At 33.4% G+C, this 27885-nt stretch overlaps 1 protein-coding gene across 2 annotated transcripts in view; it reads left to right on the plus strand.

Moving 5' to 3' along the window:
• Positions 1-17865: 17865 nt before the first annotated feature.
• LOC143255361 (uncharacterized) overlaps positions 17866-27885 on the plus strand; it is a 56576-nt gene continuing 46556 nt past the window's right edge. The window contains exon 1 of one of the 2 annotated variants that reach the window (XM_076510881.1): positions 17866-18082. The gene's annotated coding sequence lies outside the window, so the exon portion shown is untranslated. The remainder of the gene's footprint in view (positions 18083-27885) is intronic. The other variant, XM_076510882.1, reaches the window with a different exon arrangement.

The following is a 27885-nucleotide window of genomic DNA, read 5'->3' on the forward strand; positions in this document are numbered from 1 at the left end:
TTTTAAACAAAGTTGATAGTGAAAGTTGGAAGAAAGTTTCAAATATTAACTGAATGAAAACGGAATGTATGTTAATTACAAATATCATTCTTGTATTCATTAATAAAGTAAATAAGGCAGATGAACAAATTCAACTACGTGAGGAACTGGACGACATAAAATGGTAAATGTGATCATGAAGTTAAAATGAGAATATTTGTGGCGAAAGACGCATTTTTGAGAATGAAAAATATACTGACAAGTAGTCAATTTCCATGGAGACTAAGATAAGAGGTTTGGATCCGTGTTAAACCAATTATTACCTGTGCATCAATATAATGAAAAATATTCGCAAGTATGGAAAGGAGAAGTGAAGCATTTATATTGTGGTTCTTAAGACACATATTAAAATATTTTGGGCAACTCACATCTCAAATAAAGATATTTTGTCAAGAATAAGTTATAGGAAAAAGCTGCTTTCTAACGTCAGGTAGAGACAGTTGGAATTTATAGATCACGTTATGAGGGAAGAAGAAACTAGAGGTATAAATGTAACTAGAAAAACTGAATGAATGGGAGACCGTGGAAGACGGAGGTTGATTTATTTGATTAATATGTCTAAATGGATGTATGTATTGTTTGTTTGTTCTCTGAATTTCGCGCATAGCTACACGAGGGCCATATGCGCTAGCCGTCCCTACTTTAGCAGTCTTAGACTAGAGGGAAGACAGCTAGTCATCACCACCTACCGCCAACTCTTGGGCTACTCTTTTACCAACGAATAGTGGGATTGACCATCACATTATAACGTCCTCACAACCGAAAGGGCGAGCATGTTTGGTGCGACGGGACTTCGAACCCGCGACCCTCAGATTACGAGTCGAACGCCTTAACTCACCTGGCCATACCGAGCCTATATGTATTGACATTGAAAGTTCTTTATTTCTCAAGAAGAAGATTGCAGCAAAAGACCATGGTCACTGTATATAGACATTTACACCAACGTCCTGTTTGGATATGATACATAAAGCACAAAACTACACAATGAAATCTCTGTGTAGTACTTCACAATTTTTTTTCCGAAAAGTTCAAACTTTCATATCATAATGTGAGTTCCAAGGAATGGCCTTAGACCGAAACATTAGCCATACCAAAGAATACATCAGTAATAATTGGTTGTATTTTTTACTCGAGTTTATTTTGTGCAGTTAAATTTATTTCAAGTTTCCAACGTCTAGTCCTTAAAAATGAGGGCCAATATTATTTTGGATAGTGAGCATACTATGTTTCATGAAGTTTTTAATGAATATTTAAGTTTAAATTAATTTTGTTTGTAAGTTTCGATCATTGAAAACCAGAATATAACATTTATTACAGTCTTTCTTATCCTTATTTCTCTTTTTGCTTAGAAACATATTCTAGCTTCTCGTCTTCGTATTATTTATCTTGACCTATTTTGAGTAATTCTTTAATAATAATATTGTATTCAAGACAAATGTAAAAAAATATTTTTCTTAACTCAAAATATTAGAACGTTTAGCAGAAACAGAATCCCAAACTAAACTAAAACCATCATCCAGCATGGCGATAGCAACGAAAACACAAAACAAAATTATGGGTATGGTATGGTATGACCCCTAAAAGTCTTTGATTTATCTTATAATCATAGCAGAAATACATGTTTATAAAAAACAACCTTAATTTCTACAATTGCGAAACACCCAACTTCCAAACATAAATTGTTATCACAAGACAAAACTATAAAACTTTTACGCTAAGTTTTATTAATAACTGAAAACCCATCACCCCCTTTCTTAACAATATCATTCAAGTATAAACTAAGTCACCTAGGGCAAACCCAGCTAATTAAGATTGATTTCTTCAGGTGTACTGAATGTTTTATAAATCAAACGGTAAAATTAGATTTAAAACCAGCACATATCTATAATAACCAAATGGCGTTTGAATGCTAGCGTACGGTTAAGAATCGCATTGTAAAACACATGCACCTCGCTAGTACAGCGGTATGTCTCCGGATTTACAACGCTAAAATCAGAGGTTTGATTCCCCTCGGTGGGCTGAGCAGATAGCCCTTTGTGCTTTTGCTACAAGAAAAACGCGAAACACACACGTGAAACACATATTTTCATTATATCCAAAAAAAGTATTATTTAACAGTTGTAATAGTTATTACAAAAGATTTTCGAAAATTAAACATATCTCTCTGGTTAGAAAATAACTATTCCTTTTAACATAGCCAGATGGTTAAGGCAGTCGACTCGTAATGCAAATGGCGAGAGTTTGAATCCCCGTCGCACCAAACTTGCTCCCCCTTTCAGCCGTGGGAGCGTTATAAAGTGACGATCAATCCTATTATTCATTGCTAAAAGAGTAACCCAAGAGTTAGCAGTAGGTGGTGATGGCTAGCTGCCTTCCCTCTAGTCTTACACTGCTGAATTAGGGAAAGCTAGTGCGATAGGCCGCACTTTGTTTTGCTGGTAATTTAAAAAAAAGAAACTGAACAATATTCACTATAATTGATATTCGTTATTTCATCCTAATGTACATTGTGTAGAAAGCACTTTACACTGGTAAAATTAAATTATTAATAGGAATTAATTCAGTGTGACATGAAGTAAAGAAAAAATAAAGCTACTTTGTAATGACGAGAAACCTAGAAGTAAAAATGTATTCTCAAGGCTGCTAATATGGATATTAAAACTTTAATTAAAAAAGTAGAGAACAACGTTTCGATCTTCTAAAATCATCTCCATGTTACCATGGAGGTATTAATTATTTAATAAAATTATTTTCATAGACGTAAAGATATAAGTTAGCCAAACTCGAGGAAGATCAGGCTCCCATAGTAATACCAATCACCTGTTTAGAACCTTATCTATTGAAAAAAATATAGTTGTTATAGATACAAAACTTAAGTATATTTTTACATTAGCTTCTAGTAAAACTAATATAGAAATAACTATACATACATCTAAAATTTACCAGTTCAACTGTCAAAGTTTAATCATGTGAAATATAAGTTAATATGTAAAATAGTACAAGTACCACAATCATACGTAAGAAAATGAAATGCTTATTCAAGACAATTTAAAGTAGTTAGAAGAAACATTCAAAATTTGTTGTATTGTTTTGTTAATTTAGAAATAGTCATAAGAATCGTTTTATAACATAAGCGCAAAAATATATTTTTATGACATTGATTTGACTTTACAAAAGACAAAATCTAGATCTTTAGTAACAGCGTTTATTAAATTTTAATGAATCTATATTTAATTTTTATGCAACTTTAGTACTGTGTACAAAAATGCAATTACAAAAGCAATACATTTGTTCGATCAACATTTATATTCAATACTAATGACGTTCTGTACAATAATAGTAATAACATTTTTCTCTAATATGCTTTTCTTGTGAATATTTGAATCGTTTTAAATTAACTACATTAATTAGAGTTTGTGCATATAATTCTCTGTTATATAGATCCAAACTTACTATTTGATATATCATTTGGGGTAATAACATTTTTAATTTCTGTGACATTACTTTTAAATATAGAACTGAAATATCAATTATGTATGTACAAGTCCCTCACATTTAGATGTATTTCTATGGCATCACTAACAAGTAAGTTGCATTAAGAAACAAGGAAAGCTTTCTTTACTATTTTTGTAATGTAATCATCATTTTTATTTATAAAAGTTTCAATATTTCAGTTTTATCCTTCCTAAATTCTAAATTTAGTTTATTTTTGTTTAAGGTTTTTGTTTAATAACTTCTAATTTACCTGCACTAATATGATATGATTCTGAAAATATTATCATTATTACAATTACTATGTAAAGTAGCAATTTATTCAAATTTAAAATCTTCATTAATTTTTTACAGTAGAAAATAACCTTAATGGTATATTTCATTTGAAGCTAATTGTAGGTTGTAATGATTCGATAATAAACATCTTTTACTTTTAAAATTATACATTTTGTACTTTCCTGACAAATTGTATAATTTTTAATTATTTTGTATCTTTATTTTTCATGGAATGATGATTTTGTTTAATTTGAATTATCTTTTGTCTAAACATTTTAATACTTTGTGTTATGAAAAAAAAAATTTTTTAGACTTTAGTTTTGACAATTTTGTTTTGCTCAATTTACATGTATAAATATGTATTTCTTTCTTTTATCCATTGAATCAAATTCCCAATATCTCTCCATTTCCTTACTAGTATTGCTTAAGTAAAGTGTTTCATCAGTGAGATCTATAAAAATTAACCACTAAATAAAAAACTTATATTCATATGCAATTATAATTCACACTTTCACTTGACATTATTCCTGATTTTACCCTAATCGTATCCTGGACATGTTCTCATACAAATATCACGTAAAATTCATCAAATTATTTTCCCAAATCAATCGTTACATGCACAATATATTCAACTCAAAAACAATATAATGCCAAGTGTTAACTAAAGCTTTTATTAATAACACAATTTCTAAGTTCAACAAAGAAATCGGTTGTTTTGGAACTTATCAAGACAGGATTTACCAAGATAACAAATTAACTTTTTTCATAATAATTTAAAGGTTCCTCAAAGTAATAAACAAAAAAGTAGGATCTAATACATATTTTATAATGATATGTCACTTCATAGGTAAAATCACACTCTATAAAAATGGCAAAGAAAAAGTTATCAATATGTCACTGTATCAGACGATTAAATATCCATCAAATACTGTAAAACGACGTGAAGGCTCAAATGACAGATGAGCTAGAAACGTCCAACGAATTTCTAAATCAAAAATATTTCAGATTAATTTAACTTCAGGAATTTACAGAGTTTCATTTGAGGTACCGAAATATATTAATTTAACTGTTTTTGTTCGTTTTGTTTTGTTTTTGCAAAATTCATATTTTAAACAATCAAGTGGTATTTTGACAAGAAGGGAAGGTTTAGTGTTAATAATCGTATATTCATCAAACAAATATACTAAAAAGGTGCCCCAAATGAAGGTGTTTTTTGTTTGCTTTGTTTCGAAGTTTACTCACAGCTACAGAGGGCTGTCTGCGCTAGCCGTTCCTAGTTTACCAGTGAGAAACTAGAGGGAAGACAGATAGTCATCACCACCCACAGCCAACTCTTGGGCTATTCTTGTATCATCGAGTAGTAGGATTAACCTTCACATTATAACGCTCCAACGACTGAACGGGTGAGCATGTTTGGTGGAACTGAGACTTGAGCCCGTAGCCCTCAGATTAGGAATCGAATGCCCTAACCACCCGGCCATGCCACGCCCGCACGTAAAGGACTATAGATTGTAGGGAACGAAAAAAAATCCCTAGTTGAGATATATATGTCAAGATTAAAGACCAGTACGTCGCTTGGATTACGTCTGTCATTTTAGTCTCTGATCACAAGCCTTAAATATGCAAGCAAAATTAAATTTTAAACATTGAAAACAGTTATGGGTGTGTAAACCCAAAAAGTCAATTAATCATCTGCAGCTAAGTAGTTGCTTTTGGTTAAGCAAGAAAATCGAACTATAATAAATCAATAAATAGGTACTACCGCAAATAGATCATTGAGAATGATAAGAAAAATACATATCCTTAGGTTGTCAACTTACAATCATTATAGCAACATACGTTTAATATACACTTCAAGTACCGAAGATGTAGTAACACAATGTGGTCTTTAATTTAAACTTTATAGTCTTCCTGGTATTTCGTAGCGAGCAAAGCCATGAGGCAATTGATATTCAATACTCATAATTAAATATATATATATTTGTATACGGTCCCTTCTATTTCAATATAGAGTAAAAAACATAGTTACTAGCTTCAAATGTTTAGATATGCAGGATACCTCTCCATGCTAAACTTTGAAAGAGATGGTTTTGTTATCCAGAAAAAAATATTCTCGCCTTTTTGTAATTTACCTGCTAGGAGCACTGAATAACTCATTAAAAATCACGGGACTATTCATGTGAAATCAGAATATTGATATTTTACAAGTAGCCGGACATTTCTACACTACATAGCTTCAACAAATGTAATGTAGAGAACAACCTGAAAATGGACAGCAAAGTGAGAAAAAACGTGTGACTTCATTAACAGCCGGGGTAAAAAGGCTTTTTAAACTATACACAGGAAATATTAATGTTATACCACTCTTTCGAGGCAAAGGGATCCCTTGTGCAGTGTCCGATAATCCATAAATTGCTAACGTAAGTGAGTGTTACAAATTGTATATTCAAGAACAAGAACCACAACTTTTACTTCGTGTCTACGTCCATTTTCTGTAATGTGATAAACAATTTCTACAAATTATGTGGCCAGTAAACTACATTTCTCATTCACATGTGTGTGCACTTTCCTGGTTTTATTGTCAAGCCTGAACCAATAATTTATTGGAATACCATACTCAGACTCTCATTTATGGCTTGAAACATGAGAACAAAGACAAGTATGTATGTCATCCACAAAGTTGAAAAATCTTTTCAATTACAGTCTATTACAGTTGGTGAAGCCCTCATTTCTCCTAGAAATACAGCAATGTTCGTATTGATATGTACAGTGTTATTGGAACAAGTTCATAGTGAGATTTCATTGCACTTGGTAAAACGAACATACCTTACCATAGTAATGATATAACTTAGTGTTAGTTCCATCAGTCTCTAAAAAGTAATAAATGTGTGCCAAATATTATATACAATTTGTCTAAAATTTTAATATCTATTACCTTCTATTTCGTCATCAAGTTCGGTTTGCAAATATTCAGTAGCCAGATTTAGGGTGTTAAACTAATAGGTATCTTCCATCAATGTATTATAAAGAAAAGGCATCCATGCATGTTACTTCGCTTACTAATCCACTGTCTATACAGAATACTGGTGTTTCCTCTTTTATTCTGACAATCATCAGTGGAGAAGACTAAACACTTTAAAATTGTATTATATCGTTTTTTAAAATTTGGTCTATTTCAGCATTCACAACCTCCTTGGTGTCCCAAAAAAGCATATTCAGTGGTTCTTTCACGTGATATGTGTCACTTTTATATATGCTGTTATGTGTGTTTGTTTTCTAACCAACTCAGCAAAGTGGTCACATGATGAAAATCCCTGAGCAGTTTATTAGCTCCACGTATTTGTGCCAAGTTCAACTGCTCGCTTATAAAATCGTTAATTATAAACTTCGAATGCTCTGATAATGTGTTCTCAGATACGAAATAGCGGATGCAATACTAACTTCTTGTCTAGTGTTCAGTTCCATCTTCAACATTCCACCATTCCAGCAGAATAATTTGATATCCACGGTTGCTGCTTGACTCTAGGAGAGCCTACAGTTGGAAAAATCACTCTTCTGATATGAGGAGATTGTTTTCTAAATGAAAAACAGTGTATTTCATTCATTACTTACACCATCAAGTCAAATATAGACAACACAGTGAGCGTTATCTGTAGTAAATCCTACAATACTACCTGTACCTGTGGAAAATTACATGTTCTATTCAATATTTATATGTGCAATTTACTGTTTTCAGGTTCAGTATGATTAGCACCGAATTATATTTGTCAAAAAATCACAACTGATCTGTTAACTGACAGATTTTGAATTATAAACAAAGAAAACTTACTTTGTTTAGCACTGAGTAGTGCCGAAATTAAGTTAAAGACTTTCCTTAAGACTAGATTTTTTTTACATTGGCCAAAATGAAGTTGATACTGAATTACTAAAGTAGTAGCTTTCTAAAGAGTGTGTGACCCACAGCAGTATTTCATAAGATAATAGTAATTTATGTGTCTATTAAGTATTCAGTTTCTAGTTTATCCATTATTACCAACATATATCATACAACTCAGTACGTGGTCCTTTAATCTAGCCACTGTGGCATTATGCATGAAGCTAACTGCAACACTTACTGAGTTGACACAATGACCTAACTCATACCCCATAGCTTAAGGTAATAGAGTATTTCGTGTCATTTGACCTTCCTGTATCTGTTGTAACATTGGTCATGTAGGTATTTGCCTGCCATAGTCCTTTTTAGGTGACAATATAAAAACTTTTCAAAACCCAGTAACAGGTAATTCACAGTTAAAACAAATTCCATTATGCTTTTTCCCCTTTTATGAATTAGTTCCATAAATATGGGTGGTATGACCATATCAACTAGAACAGAAAAGTCTTGTTCTCCCTTATAAAATCATGGTATCTGTATTAGGAGCAGTAACTAATGTTTCTGTCACACCTTGTGAGATCATTATTTGCCCTGGTGGTTGCTGAATTCATTGCTGCATTTTCCACTGGAACTTATTTCTTTTTCTATAGCACTACATTTCACATAACCATACTATTGAAACAGCTTCTCTGACCTTTAGAATTTAAGCACAAAGCTACACAACATACTGTCTATGCTCTGCCCAACAGGAATATAAAAAGAACCCGTTTTTTAACGTTGGAAGTCTGGAAACAGCTTCTATGAGAAAATAAATGTCATCAGGCCCATGGTTTCCTACATACACTTACTCATCATCCCTTTTATGTTTTTTAATTTACAAGATACGCACAATTCATTAACAGCTTGTTCTAATTAATGAGTTGATTGTCCTAAAATTGTTGTAAAATATTGAGCATACATATATTTCAAGTAAGAACTTGCTTGGAGTGATTCAGGAAATGGGTAGAGTCGTCTTGATATTCCCTGGCAAGTTTACTTTTTCACATCATTTCATAATCAAATTGTGGTACTCGCAGATTTAAAAAACTGATACCAGCTTCTCTAGCACTGTGTAGCTGCAAATGTTTGCACATTTGGTGAAGCCCTCATTTTCCCTAGAAATACAGCCATGTGTATATTGATATATACAGTGTTCTTGGAACAAGTTCATAGCAAGATTTCATTGCACTTGGTAACAAGAACCAACTAAACTAAACTAAACTAACGTGGCAGGGGTTCAGTTTAGAGAGAGAGAAATCAGAAGAGTTCTCTCCCCAACTGGGGTGTTCAGGAACGTTGTGGTTCCTCTTCGTCCCCTTGCATGAGAAATGTTTTAAGATATCCGTGGAATTTTTACTTTATTTTTAACATTTCAAAAAAATGTAGTGGTGTATTTGTGAGTGAGAGGAAGGACGGGATAACTGGACGAAAGCAGCGAAAGTGAAGTGAGCCAGACCTTGGCTCGAGGATGGAGTACACTGGCGGCTGGCGAATTAGTTTTTAAAATTTACTGTAATTGATTAGATACCCTTGACTGGGAAAACGGCCCTTTTCAGAATGAGGCTGGGACCTACAGGTCCGATGCCAGAGATTTTGCTGTGGGGGGAAACGGGAGTGCCCCGAGAAAACCCACTTTCACGGCCTGGGCGCCGAATAATCTACCCAGACCGTGTCCGGAAGTAGCTGGAAAAAAAAAAAAAAAAAACAAACCAAAACACAAACAAAAAAACAAAAAAAAACTGATGAACTATGTTGGTGGTGTACGTGGAAACTGTTAGCTGCAGTCTTGTAGATCGGGTGGTAACTTCATCATGAACTTGTTTTCACACTTGAAGCCCATTGGTGCAACTGAGAAACGTGGTCTTGGTGGTGGAACTACTGGCTGTTCTTCGGTGAGTTTTTCTTCGCTGGTCTGTGATGCTTTGTTTCTTCTCGAGATTTTGGTTTGAGTTTTCTGCGTGGAGGTAGATTGTTTTTCAGTTTGTGCTGTCGCGTCGATGGTTATCTTCGTAATGGTTTGAGTCTGGCTGGTTGTTGAGTTCTGTGGAACTAGGATTGAAGTCTGGCAGGAACTGTCCTTTTTCTTTCTTGAACTACTGGAACTTGGCGTGTTGCCAACAATGGGTGTTGTCTTCTTCTGAGTCGGGTTGTCTGAATCCGTTTTCATGTTTCTTCTAATACGGTCTGGACTCGGCGGTATTTTCCTGTTGGAAGATTTCCGTTGGTTGTTTGCGATATCTGGGTGGTTTGTTTGAACCATTCTTGAGTGGTCGTCGATGTGGGCGTTCGGCTCTAAAATGAAATATATGATAATAGCAGCCATCTCGTAAAATACAGTCGGCACTGTACTTCGATGTTGTCACTACCTTCATGAAGTGTGTGGGATGATTACTGTTCTTAGAATAAATTCGATGAACTGCGTATACCTTGGCTTGTATTTGGGGTTCTATGGTTTGTCTAATTTCTTCTGGTTGAATTGATGGGTCGACGCCCCTGAGGAATACAGAATAAAGATTGACTGGACTTTTCGTTGGGGAACAACTTACTTTAAATTCAGTGTTCCATGGCTGGCACAGATAGGTTTGGTCTGCAGTAGTGGCTGGTTGGATGAGGATTCCTCCCCTGCGTAAAATACGGGTCTTGGACGGTTCGATGGTTGCCCCAGGCTTGGCTCGGGCGATCAACGTGGCGACTTGGTACGGCGTGAGGTTCGGCGGTAAGCCGTCGACGACTACAGGCGGCACTAACGGCCTGACTGGCGAGGATGAACGTTTCGTTCTGAATAGCATATTGGCACGTCTGACTTGCTCGGTGGCTAGCTCAGGTCAAAAAAAAGAAAACTGAACCAACCTTACCATAGTAATGATATAACTGTAATCATCAAGTCCCTCTTTATCTATGGTGATCAGGCATGGATTTGTGATGTTGTCGGTGTATTTTGCTAAACTGGAGCTCTTGGCTAATTCTTAATCACACTAGTTTATAGTACTGACAGTATTTAATACAGTACACCTCATTAACCTCTTGAATCATTATTGACTTGTCTTTACACTTTATGAAGCCTGGACTTGTTAACGAACATCCTAGTATTCCACAGAGACTATGCTATTAAACCTAAAAATATTTAGTCTGCTTCAATACCACCTGAATTCTTTCACTATTGAAATGTGTTCATTAACAATGGAAACAACCATTACAATTCCTATCGTGAACAATTGAATTACTCAAATAAACACCCATCAATTTCACTATCTCAAACATAAAGGTTGAAGAACGTGGAACTTACCCAAACTTTGGTTCTATTCCACATCACATTCTTAGTATGAGTCTACATTTTAATTATAGTTTCTTTCTTTTCCTCGTAAAGTAGAAATCTTATGAGGTGTAATTCAAAAATCGTGATTTACAAGTTACATAGTACTAGAAAGTCAAATTGGAAAAAGTAACATATTTAAAATAGGTAGCCAAACATTTCGATAAAATAAAGATTCGGAAAATGTTATAAAGATGGACAAAAAGAAACAAATGGGAGTGAACATGTAAAACAACTCTTTATTCTCAGGAATGTGTAAGTCTTGACATAAACCTGCCAAGTTTTTGTCTTTCTGCAACAGCTTCACTGACTAGTAGGTAAATAAGTTTATTAAACATCTTCATAGGAAAAAACAATAGGAATAATTATGTAACACACATTCATCTAGGAAATAAAGCCTTTGGCTTCCCATAATTGTCGGGGTTCGATTCCCCTCGGTGGGCTGAGCAGATAGCCCTTTGTGGCTTTGCTATACAAAAACACAAAACACACACACCCATAATTGTTAAATCACCAGTGTTGCATTTTCAAAAGAGAGAAAGCCCACAACACACACTAAGTTGTACACGTACCTGTTTCATCCTCTGAAAGAGGTTTGTCTCGCACGTGTAGAGGGCCAAATTGGTAGACTCTTATACGAGAAAGCGATTTTCGTGTGTAACGTTTAAGTAAAAAAAATAATTAGTATATTTTACTTAAACGTAAGGTTTACAAGTAATTTCAATATACATATAGAACACTCGCAAAATAATTTTAAAATATGTGAATATACCTTCCTACATATACATTATAAACTAATTGCAAAAATGTGAAGTTATAAGTTATTTCAGTTGTGACAGTGTATCGTGTCTATGTTTTACATCCTAAGTCCAGCTAAATTTCTCGATCTCAAACCTCGTGTGAGAACTGGAAAACAGTTCATTCATTTTCAAGACACATGCTTATTAATATGTTTGATAAATGGAATAGACGCCTTTAGAATTGCAAAGAAGTAAACAAAGGTCATGTAAACAACTATTTATTTTGCTGTACCTTTACTCTGTTTTTTGTTTGGAAGTCGTTGTTTAAAAAAATATGCACAAACACTTGCAGACACACTATATACTGTGGTAATGGTTTTATTGCTTTTTATATTTATTGAAGTGAAGAGATTTAATTCAATCTTTAATAATAAAGAATCAATCATACAATATTTGAAAATATGTTTGAAAAATAATTCATGGAAATCCTTAATTCACGGTGCCAGTAGCACAACGATATTCTGGTGGACTCACACCACTAGAAACTGGAGGTTCATTGTGTAGCTTTGTGTTTTATTCCAAACAAACAAATTTTTAATTCATGTAAATATATAAACTGTTTCATTAAAAAAATGCTGATTTCTCTCCGAATTACAAAAGAGCTAGCCGTTTTTAATTTTTGACAAACTAGAGGGAAGGCAGTTAGTTAACAGCACCCATCGACAATTCGTGAGTCATTATAATCGAATAATCAAAATAAGTCCTGGCCGTCACACGACTACTTTTTATGGTATTGCTGGATCATCACCAAATTAGTATAGAGGTTCATTATGTCCACACAAGGGATACGTAGTTTCGCACTTTATGTTTAGCGATATTTATGATAAAAGTTTTTGCGTTTCTTACCACTACTTCGCCCCCCTGTTGGTAGATTATCAATAATAGTGGCATGAAGATTTGTTGGGTCCATATGGAGATCCATTTAAACTTTGTTGGGTTTTTGCACTTTTCATGGAAATCTTTGCTTTTTTACAATTACATATAAGGGAAGGAATTTTTCATGTTCTAAAATAGCATTTCATTAATCATGAATTTATCTAGCTTCCGTCTAAAGAACGGGTACTTCAGCTAGTACTCTATAAAATTATAACATTCCTCTAAGTTTATACATGAAAATTTTAATGACGTCGCCACCATAATTGCTATTGACCTACAATGCTAACGAAATTCTAAGATTATTCTAGCACTCTTCAGTGATGTCGAGAAACCCACTTGTTGAGAAATTTATATGCAAAAACGGCTCGTTTGGGTTGAGAAAATATTTTACATAGAAGAGCGAACAACGTTTCGACCTTCTTCGGTCATCGTCAGGTTCACAAAGAAAGAGGTAACGGACCGAAAGCTGACCACATGTTTGAAAGGGGTTCTGTAACTGAGTGTCGGAATGTAGAGGGCGGTGTTAGATGTTTGAATATATAATTTTATTTATTTTATTATATTAATATAGGTATAAAGGCATTCCTTTATATTGGTTTATTTTGGGTTTAAGTTGTTGTATAAGTAAGGCTTCTTTAATTTTGCGTTTGTTTATGTTTGTTTCTTTATTTAGTATTTGAGTGTTTTCTATGGTTATGTTGTGTTTATTTGACTTGCAGTGTTCGAAAACGTGTGAAGGTGACTTTTATGTTTTTTTAATCTGGTTTCCATTTTCTACTTGTTTCTCAATATAAAAGTCGTGGCAGTTATCACATTGTATTTTATAAATAATGTTGGTGTGGTGTTTGTCAGTGTAGTTTTTACATAGTATAGACCTCAGTTTTGTGCCTGGTATTAATAAATTTGGTATTAACTGGAATGTCATATTTTGTTACTAAATTTTTGCCAAATGTTGGTTATTTGTTTGCTGATGTCAGGAATATATGGTATACAGCAGTATATGGTTTCGTGATTTTTGATTCGTGAGATATATTTACTTTAGTTGGTTGATTTTGCTTTCTGTCTAGGTGTGTGCGTATAATGTTTTCTACGGTTTGTGGAGAAAACTTATTGATGTTGATGAAGTATTGTTTTATTTTGTCTAATTCATCGTTAATTTTATCTGGTGAGCAAAGTTTTATGGCTGTGTTTATTTGGTTTTTTAGTATGTTGAGTTTTTGTTTTGTTTCATGTGCTGAGTCCCAAGGAATGTATAGTCCAGTATGGGTGATTTTTCGGTGGATTTCTGTTTTGAATTGTGTGTCGGTTCTTGTAATTTTGAGGTTAAGAAATGATATTTGATTGCTTTCTTCCTGTTCACATGTGAAGTTAATGTTGGGATGTATAGAGTTAATGTGATTGAAAAAATTAAGTATGTGTTCTGTAGATTTGAATCCACAACCGTGTCATCTACATATCTGTACCAGTATAGTGGTGGATGTAATGCTGTGTTAATTGCTTGTGTTTCAACTTGTGTCATAAAAATATTGGCTAGAACTGGTGATACTGGGTTGCCCATGCTTAGGCCATTTGTTTGTATATAGTTTTGGTTGTTGAACATGAAGTTTGTGTTTATCGTGGTGAATTCTATGAGGGTTGCTAACTGGTTACTGGGAATTTCTATAGTTGGGTTAGGGTCTCGGATATAGAGTTCTAAGGCTATCTTGCAGGCTTCAGTGGTTGGAACTTCTGTAAAGAGGGATATAACATCGTAACTGGCCATTAAGGCTTTATGATTAAGTTGATTTAGATTAGACTTGAAATTAAAAGAGTCATAACATGGCAAACTGTAACGTCAGAAAAATCGTAATAAACGCAGAAAGATCGAAAACTGTCTACGTTACACCTTGTGACTTAACATAAAGTTTCTTTATAACAACTCCTGTAAAAATTGGTTAACATACACCTAACAGTTCAAGAAAACCTCAAATTGTTCTTTCCTCACTGACCAATTGAGCAAAAGACAAAAATTCCAAAATTGTCTAGATTCATGTTTGAGGCCTACAAAGAGCATTTTTGTACTAAATTCCACATAAAATGGTCAGAATATGACCAAGAAGTGACCTCAAACCGCTAAAATTATGGGTTTTTTTATCTTTGGATTCGCTCTAAGATCACCCGAAATGGGTCTATCCCACACTTTAGTATGTACATATATGTAAAGGAGCTATGAAAAGTATATTTGTACAAAATCCCGAATTACGATGGAACTATTGTTAGAAAACCCTAAAATTATACATTCTGTGGTATCTTTAACACCTAATATTTACTAAAAATGAGCAAGTCCACCGTTTTCGTTTAACAATATGTGAGACCTGAAGAAAAGTATTGTTGTACCATATCCCATAAAATTACGTCAAAATATAGTCTAATAATTGACTCAAGCTCCCAAATTATGCTTCTCTATGAGCTCTGACTACTCTATAAAAACTCCAAACAGACAAATCTTACTTCTTTTTATGTCAATGTATTTTCATCTTATGATTTTAAATATGTCCGCACAGAAGTTCAAAATATACATTTGTTGGATGATTGACCTTTGACCAAATAAAGTCCTTAAGGATGTCTAAATAAAAAGAAAAAAAATGTCTTGGTAATTTAGACTGAAGTATAACCTATTAACTTTCAAGTGAATCCAATGAGAAATGAAGAAATGGCGATCGATTGAAAATTGCTTGGAAGAAGGAGAAACAATATAAAAATACCACATATCTTTGTGGACACATTAAGATGGTTTCAGAAATAAATATTAATGAAGTAAACAAAATCATCAGAGCCACAATTTTGTGATTGCTTAAAACTGAAATAAATGTCTTCTACAGTGCAGCAGTATATAATCTACACTCTGAAAGATTATTTCTTCATTTATTAGACGTGAAAATAATTAATAAATTTTAGGAAAACTGAAAATATAAATACCAAAATACAGCTTTTTTACACTTATGTAAAATTGAAAAAGGCAAAGCAATGTAGTGTATAAAGTTATTTCTGTCCTTTTTTAATCTACACGTAAACACCATGACCTACACAGGATTTAATAAACCATTGAAAAAGAATGAAATTCATATTTCAATATAGTGTGGTAGCTTTTTAACATTTAACGCTATCAAGATGATGTCTCCCAGTATACATCCCTAAAATCTTAACCCAACAAGCTAAAAAAAATCGCCCATGCCTTTTAATGTACATTTATATCGTGGAAACTGTGGATGTGTTAGAAAGAGAATGCTTTGGCCTGCAATTGGATAGGATATGTTCACCAAAAAAGATAGGAATTGTAAAAAATGAGCGGCACGTCTATAGAATACTGATTTCTTTACCCCGATTTCCTGTGAAACTTTACAAAATGTGTATTGAACAGTATTTCAAGTTCAATGTATTTAATATTCTAATTCGGACTTTTAAATAAAACTATATATATAACATAGATAACATAACACTATATATATATATATAATATGTCAAGTTATCAATAAAACGCTGCATGAAACAATTAATTATGAATCAAATACCGAACAACTTCCCTGCACATTTAATTAAACATATTTCCAATTTCTAAATCCCCCAAGTCGCTCTGGTGATAAAAAAATATATTGATTTTATTTTTTTTCTCTCGTTTTCAATTCGGTCGTCACTTATAGCACATTGTATCGTTGATAAGATAAAGTAACTACTTCTAAAATAACGAACAGTGCTAGCAAGTGCACAAAATTTTGTACTAGCAGTAATAGCACAAGAGCGTTGCATTAATAATTAGCTCACAAAAGTAATACGTTGGTAGAGAATGTAAAAAGACATTAAATTAGTAGCAAGCGTACAAGTGTTACATGAGTAGTGGGTGCAAACAAGTAATCCCCGTCGTGCCAAATATGCTCGCCCTTTCATCCGTGGGTGCGTTATAATGTGACGGTCAATCCCACTATTCGTTAATAAAAGAGTAGCCCAAGAGTTGGCGGTGGGTAATGATGACTAGTTGCCTTCCCTCTAGTCTTACACTGCTAAATTAGGGACGGCTAGCACAGATAGCACTCGAGTAGCTTTGTGCGAAATTCAAAACAAACAAACAAAAAGCAAACAAGTATTGCATTACGAGTGGATACACAAGAGTGTTGAATTAATTCAAATTGAGAAAATGATACATGAAACATCCATTGTCTAGAATCAGAAAGAAAAAATTACATAACACTTTTTATTTAACTATTAGCAATGAGTTTCGGTAACATTAGTCGTTAAATTACTTTTATAAGCTGCTTATAAGCATTTACAATGTCGTTGCTGAAGTGGGTTTTCTAGTATAGATTATTATTAATATCTGGCGTAATAAGACACGGTTATACTAACAGAAGGGCCCGGCATGGCCAGAAAGGTTAAGGCGTTCGACTCGTATTCTCAGGGTCGCGGGTTCGAATCTCGGTCGCACCAAACATGCTCGCCCTTTCAGCCGTAGGAGCCTTATATATTCGTTGATAATAGAGTAGACCAAGAGTTGGGGGTGGGTGGTGATGACTAGCTGCCTTCCCTCTAGTCTTGCACTGCTAAATTAGAGACGGCTAGCGCAGATAGTCCTCGTGTAGCTTTGTGCGAAATTCAAAAACAAACAAAAGCAAACTGCTGACAGAAACGTATGCTATCCGTCCGTTTGTCTTTCTGTCACTTTTCTACTATTTCTATGACCTCATATATTTATCTGTGTCTTTATACTAATTATTATTTAGGTCTATTCCATGCTGTAAAGAAAAGGATTAGATTTATAGTTTAACACATTTGTTAAGGTCTTGCTAGTAATTAATAAATACTGTGTAGCTTGATTTTAATATTGAAATTTTACATGGAAAAAATATAGCAAATACAAAACTTAATAGAGAAATGCCATAATTTATAAATACGTGAGTAATTCACAAATCAATAAATGTTCATTTTTCTTTGATTCAAATTCAAGAGTGTCAAAAGCATTGTATTTAATTAAACGTTGAAGATAAACTTAGAACGAATCATCTGTTTTTCAGATCGCTCTAACATGCACATTATGGTTGTTCTGCGCAAGTTCAGTGTGCTACGGATTTCTGCTTTCACTGGCTCTTGTTCGATCAATCGACACTCTGTTGTTTCTAGGGCAAGACAGGCTTTTCTACAGAGACCAGCTGACTAGCCAAGAACATTTTAACTACGCATACTAAGGTTGTTGTTTTCCAGTTTCGAAATTCGAGTCTGTTTTGCCGCATCCTGCAAACTGAAAATGTAAAAGGACAGGCTACTCAGCCAGATAAAACAGTTAACAGAATAATCCAAGTCTAGCAACTGACCAATTGACGTACGAGCCTAGAAAGGTACGAGGTAAGACGGAACATATAATCAAATAATTTTCTTAATTCTTCGATTTTTAACGCAACGGAATTCTTTTCTGTTGCGTTAAAGAAATATTATGAGATAGGTCTGTCATATACCTGTGTTGCTTTGTAGCAGCTGTTTAAAATTATTTTTAGAATATTTACATATAAAATAAAAACTTACTTGTGTTACCATATATTTCTTACTTATGGTTTGTGTGCTTTCAATGTTATATTCACTAATAGGGAAAGAGAGTTAAGTGCATTTGTACAAGACGTTTATTTACTAAGAAACTTTAGCTTGATATGCTTACAAAGCTTTTTACCTGTGTAAAACATAATGTTTAAATAGCTCCATAAGCTCATACTCATATAACTGATGAAGATAAGACAGGTTAAAACACGCTGGAGCCTAAAACATTTTTTTCTTTTCTCTACAACTCTTAGTATTTCGTAGCCTGTAAGAAAAAATTCAAACCTACTTTCTCCATTTATTATAATATAAATAGGATTTATTTTCTCATCTATTGAGTCTACTGCGCGATACGTTAAAAAAAATCAAGTAAAGAATAAGAGGTTTTTACATGAAGTACCACAGTGAAAAGCTAGCTTAAATTTGTTTGCTTCTATAGATCGTTTATGGTAATTTTAATTTGCTGAACGTTGAAAACTATACAAAAATGCTAAATAGATATTTCATATAGATAACGGATGAAACAACAAAAGTCAAATTAGTTTAGCCATATATAGTCTGAGATGAATTCATTTCTATGGACAAATGAGAAGCAACAATTATTATATATATAAATATAATAGTTACGTATGTGATGGTTAATTCAACAATAAATATATCAGCTTTCATGTGCGACATGTTACCAGAGTTGTTAATGATTCAAATGTATTTTTTAAAAAAATGTTTTACGAACATCATTTAGAACCTCTAACTCAAATTCCTTATTTTCAAATGAAGTTTAGAAGCTTATAAGAAAAAATTGTTATTTATTTTGCATGCATACCTATTTTCTATATGTAAATCTTTACCTGAGCTTACGCTTGGTTTTGCTCAACTTCTTTTTTGTTTGTTTGTTTGATTTTGAATTTCACGCAAAATTACCCGATGGTCATCTGCGCTAACCGTCCCTAATTTAGCAGTATAAAACTAGAAGGAAGGCAGCTAGTCATCACCATCTACAGACAATTCTTGGAATACTCTTTAGCCAAAGAATAGTAGAACTGACCCTCACATTATAACGCCTCCACGACTGAAATGGCGAGCACGTTTGGTGTCACGGGGATTCATATTCAGGAAGGGAAGATTTGTGTATTTGTTTCTAGAACTGCCAACACTATAACCACAAGTGGCTCCATACTTCAACGGTGTCAGAATATTTCACTAAAATGCAAGCATGTGTATATACCACAGGAATAAAAGTAATTATTTTCGATTCATAGTTTTATTACCATTTTTAAATCACTAGCAGTGTGTCCCATTTCCAACATGCACATCAACATAGGACAGTGTACGTTGGAAATGTAAAGTTACAGAAAACACAAAACACTGCATAAGCCTTTGCTATATAGATATTATATGAACCGTGTTGCTGTTTCTTCTGCATCTGCATTGCAATCTCTACCCTCTCTCTTCTGACTCCTATAAGTCGAAGAACTTTGATCACATCTTGCAAACCAGAAGCGTGCTGAAGGGAGTTTTTCTATTTCAATCGCCCCTAAATAATTCCCATAGATGAATGAAAGAACAATGGTTTTATAATTTCTACTCTCGTTCTTCTGCAAACCATAAGTCAAGGACAACAGCCATTGTGAAATATCTACTCTTGCGTTTCTGCCTTCAATAATAAGCTCACTCAGACAGCCGTGTTCCAGTCTTCACTGTCGCACTTCTTTTCACCATAAACTGACACTAACCTTGTGTAAAGTTAACATGCCAAGAGCTCCCATAAGAAAATCAGTTTTTTATAGTCGCTTTCTTTTTTGTACATATGCGTTATGTTTCGTAAAAGTGTAGTTTGTGTAGCTTACACGTTTGAAATAATCTCTATTTATTCTGTATTGTTTTGCTGTTTTTGTAAAGTTTGTTTGATGTTATAAGGTGTTCTCAAATGTTTTATATTCGAAAATTTTTGTTTTATAATTTGACTCCTTTAGTATGGTTAAAAATCTTAGTCTGGAATATAATGAAAATTAATTAATAATCCAATCGGTTGCCTACTTTTGTCAGACGTTCTGTGTGCATCATCAAAACATTATTTGAACTAGTTTCTAATTCGTTAGCCATACGGTAAACCGAAACAGCTAGTTTAAATGTATTGAATTATAAAGGCCTGAGTTTCCAATATATAATGAGATTAATATATCAAATGGTTGTAATAAAACACTTATTTGCTGCTTGAAATACACACCGAATCTTTAAGATTTCTGGCTTTAGTAACCAGATTTTTTGTTTGTTATTTTTGGTCGTTTTTTAATTTGACAATATTCAATTTATATCGGAACTTTTTCTTAATCACCTAAGCATTTAGAAAATGTATAGGTTGTTTCATAGTGAAGAAAGATGATTTTATGCGTATAAATAAACAATTCATTCCATCTGTTACACGATACAAATGTATTGTAATTGCCTGATTGTCCGTTTTAACGCAAACATGCACAATAGTCTATCTGTACTCTGTCAAACACGTGAAATCTGGACCCCAATCCTAATGTTGTAAATGTGAAATTACCATTGAGCCACTGAGAAATTGTAATTATTTAAAAATAAATATATATTACAACATACAGAACTTGGCTAACAGATAAGTAAAGCTTAATAAACTAAAATATTTTATTCCAGCCCCAAAAGAGTGTGTGTAACATTTAAACTCTAAATGGACCATAAAAAGTCACACTTCTCTTTCGTTTTATTTTGTTTTTCGAAAAGTTTTACGCACATAACGTTCTGAAGATCTCGTAATATAAAATATCTTAGGTGATTCTAATAAAAATCAATTGATTTTTGTTTCGCGGGCGAATCTTTAACACGATTACTTTACCCAGTTCTCAAGAATATTTATGCAGTCGCCTCTGATATGATAATTTTAATGGAACTTAGAAACTGTTGTTTTAACGAAAAACGAGAAACCCAATCTATGGAATTTTTATGTCTCCACAGGAAAGCGTAATATTTCTTATTCTTTCAAACAGTTTCCAATCGCCTATCATTCCATCATTTATCGGGGGCTATACTTGAAATTAGTAGGATTATACTTTATCCAATACTTTCTTTTCTTCTTTTTATTTAGATATTTATAGAGATTTTATTAGATCAAAAGTCAAACAGCCTATAAATTTATATTGAGGGATCTTCTATGGCCATAATTATTGCAATCAAGATGAATATGGACACATATATACATTTTTATGCACGTAAAAAAGTTGAATTGAACCATTTTCAGTCTTTTTAAGAGGGCTAAAGTTCACAAAAACATAATTTTGGGAATGTAGATCAATTCCTCGGGCATGTTGTGACCACATTACATGGTATCTGGTATAGAAATTCTTTTTCACAGGTCTCACACACTAACAAACAAAACAACCTAATCAGTGATACAGACAAATTTTGATTTTTTCTGTGTTTTTACGACTTATTTGGTGTTAAAATTAGTCATGTTGTGATTGTGTGGCGGGAACATGATGCGTTCGTTCGCAAATGTTCACTCCTTTAGTTATTAATGGATCGGTTGCTGTATCCTTTTTAATCTGGTTCTACTACTATTTCGATATATCTCTCTAACTTGAATTTAGTAGATAAAATATGAAAACTTCCAGCCCAAATAAAAGCTTTAAAACTTACAGGGAGGATATTAGAATCCCCTAATTATCTCCAAAAAAGAGGTTTATGAAAAGTAAATCTTACGTTTCAATGATTTTTCGCCTCTATAGTAAAAAACACACAAAAAAACAATGACATTCAGGCCGAATCCCACAAATGTTTTTGATAGATTATATAAATCTCAAATATATAAGCTTTTTCAAGATCAAAAGCATTAATCGTTGATCAACAGCAGTGGTCAATGAAAACAGAAGACGTTACAAAACTAAGTTCTGATAATATTCTAGATTTTTTTAGGTTATTTGGTGTTAGTAATTTTATCTTTATAAATTACAGTTGAATAACAAAACAAATATCTAGAATTATTAAGACTGCAGATTGAAATAATAGGCATAGGCTTGTAATTTAGATGTATTAATGTAATGTGTAGTATAACGTTAAATTGGGCTTAGCACGTGTAACGGTTCTTTAGACCTAGTTATAATTCAACTTGCAATGAGATTGTAAGACAAATTATATACATTGTTTTATTTAAGAAATACAATAAAACAAGTTAATTATCAAACTTGGGCTTGATAGTGTTAACAACAAGCTACTGGTAGTTAATCGAATGTTTATTTATTTTTTACAAATAGTATAACAGTTAAAACTAGTTAGGAGATTAAGCGTTCCCAGTTCGGTTCGTTAGATGTAACGAATGGGTTTTATTTGTGAACTCTGAAAGTTAGTAGTGAGGATGTTAAATTTATATGCAGAGTTTGCAGGTTGGAAGAAAAGTTGGAGGCTATCCTGATTAAAGGTGAGGAAATAGATAAAGAGAAGTACAAACCATGGGAAATTACAACAGGACTTCAAGAGGAGCGTAAGATATTTACATGCAAGGGAAGTATCAGCTAAGATTAACAATGACATTTAGGAAGTTAAAAAAGTAGTATTAGGGAACTTAGTTGTAAACACCATATTCTTGTGAGCAGAAAATTTTAGCCCTTGGTTTATGTAGACGAGACACTATTAGAGGGAGAGAACACAAAAGGAATAAACATGAATATGAATTATTAACTTCAAAAGGCTATAGTTATAGATGATTCCTTGACACAACATGTGGATAGAACAATCTGCGTGATAAACAGAGAGAAAAGAGCTAGGTTATGTTGCCCTGGGGAACATGTGGAACACATAACCGACAGAGCAAGAGAACAATGAAGGACTTGCAATGATACAGTTTTGGTGAGCATGCAGGGGCAAACGATGTAAGGAAAAGTAAGTCAAAGGATCTAATTAATAAGTATAAGGGGTTGATAAAAGTATTTAAAGATAAAGGACATAAATTAATTGTGTCAGATATACTACGAAGAAATCAATGTGAAGATAAAATTTTGAGTAGGTCATTAGAGCTAAATGCTAAACTGAACTTAATATGCAAAGGTTAACTTGTTAAACTTGTGGGATCAGTTTAGTGGGAGGAGGGAATGAATGGTTTACACTTAAGTATGAAATGGTTTGACATGTTTGCAAGGGATATTAACGCAACCGTAAGGGAAGTTTTAAACTAGAAATATAAAGTGATGAGGAAAAAGATAAACTAAATAAAACAAAATTAAGATGTAGGGGGAATTTAGCATAGGAAATCAGTATAAAAATAGTTATAAAATAGGTTTAATTGTTACTATTATAATTCTAAAGGTGTAACAAATAAAATAGATGACCTAAGAACAGCCTGGCATGGCCAAATGTGTTAAGGCGTTCGACTCGTAATCCGAGGGTCGCGGGTTCGAATCCCGGTCGCACCAAACATGCTCTCCCTTTCAGCCATGGGAGCGTTATATATTCGTTGGTAAAAGAGTAGGCCAAGAGTTGGCGGTGGGTGGTGATAACTAGTTGCCTTCTCTCTAGTCTTACACTACTAAATTAGCGACGGCTAGCGCAGATTGCCTTCGAGTAGCTTTGCGCGAGATTCAAAAAAAGATACAAAACAAGACTTAAGGACACTAGTGGGAATAAAAAAAATGATATAATAAGAATAACTCAAACATGGTTAAACGTAGATGACATTTACGACAGGAATTTACTTGAAACACATGGTTATAGCGTATTTAATAGGGATATAATAGTAAAGAAAGGAGGAGGAGTGACTCTGTAAGGTGTGAGTTACATTCTATTGAAACTGAGAATATTAAGGATAATAGGACATTGAAAAAAATTGAGGTTTTGTTAGTAGATATCAAGGGGAAAAGCTCTTCTTCTTTCACTGATACTGAAAATGTAGTTTTTTGTTGTTATAACCACATCATGCGTGGAAATGTCTATTTCCGTGTTTTGACCTTCAGGATAAGGATCCACTAAGCACGTGTCTATCAGTGACATTGATAGATGAGTGTAAAGAAAAAGTTAATTTGACCACAATTTTCTTATTTACTGGTGGATAAATTCCTTTTATTAGCTTAGAATTTCTAAATAGAACTGTTAACAGCAGAATTCAGGATATTCTTAAGCTTCCTAAATACTTTTGTTAATTAACAAGCACTTTATATTTAAACTAACGATTTTACTAAATTTCTAAGTAATAGAAAACTGGCAAGTGCTAGAAACATTTTGAAAAATTATCTTCCAACAATATAAAAAGATTAATTGTGTAAATTAATATGAGTCTGCAAACTATTAAGTTTCTCGAATAAGCCTAAACCTGAGGTAACATTGAGACAAAACTTTTGATATTTACACCTGATACATGTTTTAAGTAATTATACCTCTTTATAACTGACGAAGATATAACTCATCTTGATGAAGGCTAGCATGAAGGATTGAAATGAATGAACAAAGGATCAAGACTTAAAGCCACAGAACAGGATCCACAATTTCAACTGGGTGCGTGTAATTAAAGTGACAGTAAGTCCTGTTATTCAATTTAAAAAGTACCAGACAAAGCCCTTGTGTCGGCGGATACTTCTGCCTAACCGTTATTTTTCTGGTCAGTAATTCAAAATTAGGGACTGCTCGGATATAGTGTCTCACCTGGCTGTTTAGCCCACGGACGCATAGGGTATCGTTTACACTGAAAATTCCAATATCTTAACAGAGATGAATCCTAACAGAAAAGAAAAAGCCATTAAGGCAACAAAGTCATTTTAGTTTCAGATTTGCATGATATCTTAAATGGTATGATTGTTTAGTTCCAGAATATGGCAAAACTCAGTAGCATTTTAAGAAAATATTTTTTATTAAAGTTTAGTTCACTAGAAGACCTTTCAGACAACTTGTATCAGTTAAAATAGTTATTTTGTTTGAAAAATGAATATTGGTACTTAATTAGTAGAGCCAGTCCACTTCTTGGGAAATAATTTTACCAATTATTTATCTAACTGCAGTTTATCTTTTTGGAAAAACAACTAGTCTCTTTAATCCTTTAACGTTCCTTGCTGGGACAGCAAGTAAGTTTACAAATTTAAAACGAAACATCAGGGATTCGATTCCCTTTGGCGGACATAGCACAATGTGGCTTTGCTATAAGAAAAACACATAAACACACACACAATCATTTGATTGTAACTGTACAATACCATCTGGTATGAATACAACTGAAACATATAAAATATTTAAAAAGATATTTAAATGCAAAAACGGCTCGTTTGGGTTGAGAAAATATTTTACATAGAAGAGCGAACCCAAACGTTTTCTCAACCCAAACGAGCCGTTTATGCATATAAATTTCTCAACAAGTGGGTTTCTCGACATCACTGATTTAAAAAGATAGTAACTTATTTCAATAGTTGTTTTGTTTTTTTTAATCTGCTCTGTTTTTAAACGCTACCTATTAACCATTTTGTTTTCATTCCTTCAAACTTTGTTTCCAAGGGAGAATTCTTTCCAAATAATATCACCTTAATACTATATAAAAATATCATACACCAGCTTAGTAGTAAATTCAATTTACATCTCGCTGGTTCTAAACTCAACACTCGCTCTTTCAGCTGTGTGTCCCCCATTGGTACAGCGTTATGTCTGCAGACTCTCGACCCCAAAAACCATATTTCGATACCCGTGTTAGCCAGAGCACAGGTACCTCATTGTGTAGCTTTGTGCTTAATTCCAATCAACCAACCGATTTTCAGTTAAGGGGGTGTTATAATATCACAATCAATCTCACTTATCGTTGGTGAAAGGTAGCCATAGAGTACCTTGCATAATTTTATTATCCTGATTATTTTATTTATATTTCGCATATAGATATGTTGTCCCCATTTTTCTATTTATGTTCTGCATATATATGCTCCCCTAGCTTTTCTATTTATGTTCTGTACATACATGTTTTGTTTTAACTCTTCTCTTTATTTTCTGCATATAAATGTGTTGTCCAAACTCTTCTACTTACGTTTCTGCACCTAAATATATATGGTTCAATCACTTATATTTATGTTTCTGCATCCAACAGTGTTGTCCAAATTCTTCTATTTATGTTTCTGCACGTAGGTGTGTTGTCCGACTTCTTCTATCTCAAAACCAGAATTGATACAATGACAAGTAAAAGTTCTACAACGATACTATAAAGTATAAAAACATAACCAGGCTGACCTAATTTTATATATCACGGTCAAGAAAAAATATAGTTTTTATATGTTTTGCACACAACCTACGTCATTAGAACGGTCGAAACGTCGCTCTAATAAAGAGTTTTCATGTAATTGAGAAAAATATAAAATTGACTAGTTTAATCAATAATACTATGTCGATCAAGTGAAACGAACGAGCTAGAATAATAAAACTACTTTCTAGAAAAAAAGTGCTTCGACATACAACGTATGCAAAATATAACTAGAATAACAAAAACAATGTTTAAAAATATAACTAAAATAACAAAGCAACATTTAAAATACAGCTACAATAACAAAAATCGTTTAAAAATATAACTAGAGTAACAACAATAACATTTAAAATATAACTAGAATATCAAAAAACAATATTTGAAAATATAGTTAGAATAACAAAAACGATATTTAAAGATGACAAAAACAATGCTTAAATATATAAATATAAATATTTAAGTACGTAATATTACAACGATGTTGCAACTTTAACATGTAATTACAGACCGTGGCTTTACTTCCGGGCACCCCGCTAGTACAGCGGTATGTCTCCGGATTTACAACAATAAAATCTGGGGTTCGATTCCCCGCGGTGGGCTGAGCAGATATTCCGATGTGGCTTTTCTATACGAAAAACACAGAACACACACACACTTTACTTCCGGTCATATTCTAACTGAGAAACTTGTTGCTTGTTTTCTGAATTTCGCACAAAGTTTCTCGACGGGCTATCTATCCTAGCCGTTCCTAATTTAGTAGTATAAGACTAGAGGGAAGTCAGCTAGTCATCACAACCCACCACTTAGGCTACTCTTTCACTAACGCTAGTGGGATTGACCGTCACTTTATAACGCCCCCAGGGCTGAAAGAGCGAGCATGTTTGGCGCGACGGGGATGCAAACCCCAAGCCTCAGATTACGAGTCACACGCCTCTTTGACAATAGCTCCGCAGTGTAGTTTCAAAAAGCACACTATTCAACGTTGCACGTTTTCTATAATTATTTAGCATACAAGGACGACGGTTTCGCAGCGCCCGTCTCAAGAGTTTGATAGCACATAAATCTATAAGTGGCTTATACGGTATTTCTTCGTATCTGATGATATCAATATCTATTTCAGTATCTAGTTGCTTGGGGAATGAAGTGTTTGAAATGACGTTGCATGGAAATGACCCGTGACTTGTGTTGCTTTTCTTTCTTGATTATATCGCCTTAATGGAAAAACGAATTTCACCACTAACCTATGTGTTTGTTAATTTTTACCAGTTAAAGATGCTACACGATTATGGTACGACTTCTCTCGAGTTTCTTTCTAGATTGTCCTGGAGAGACAAGTTGATGTGTTCTTCTTGGAAATTCTAATTGCCCAATCTGAACATAGATGTGATCTAATTGTATGAAC

Source organism: Tachypleus tridentatus, chromosome 7 (genome assembly GCF_004210375.1).
Source record: "Tachypleus tridentatus isolate NWPU-2018 chromosome 7, ASM421037v1, whole genome shotgun sequence".
In the NCBI taxonomy this organism is placed as follows: domain Eukaryota; kingdom Metazoa; phylum Arthropoda; class Merostomata; order Xiphosura; family Limulidae; genus Tachypleus; species Tachypleus tridentatus.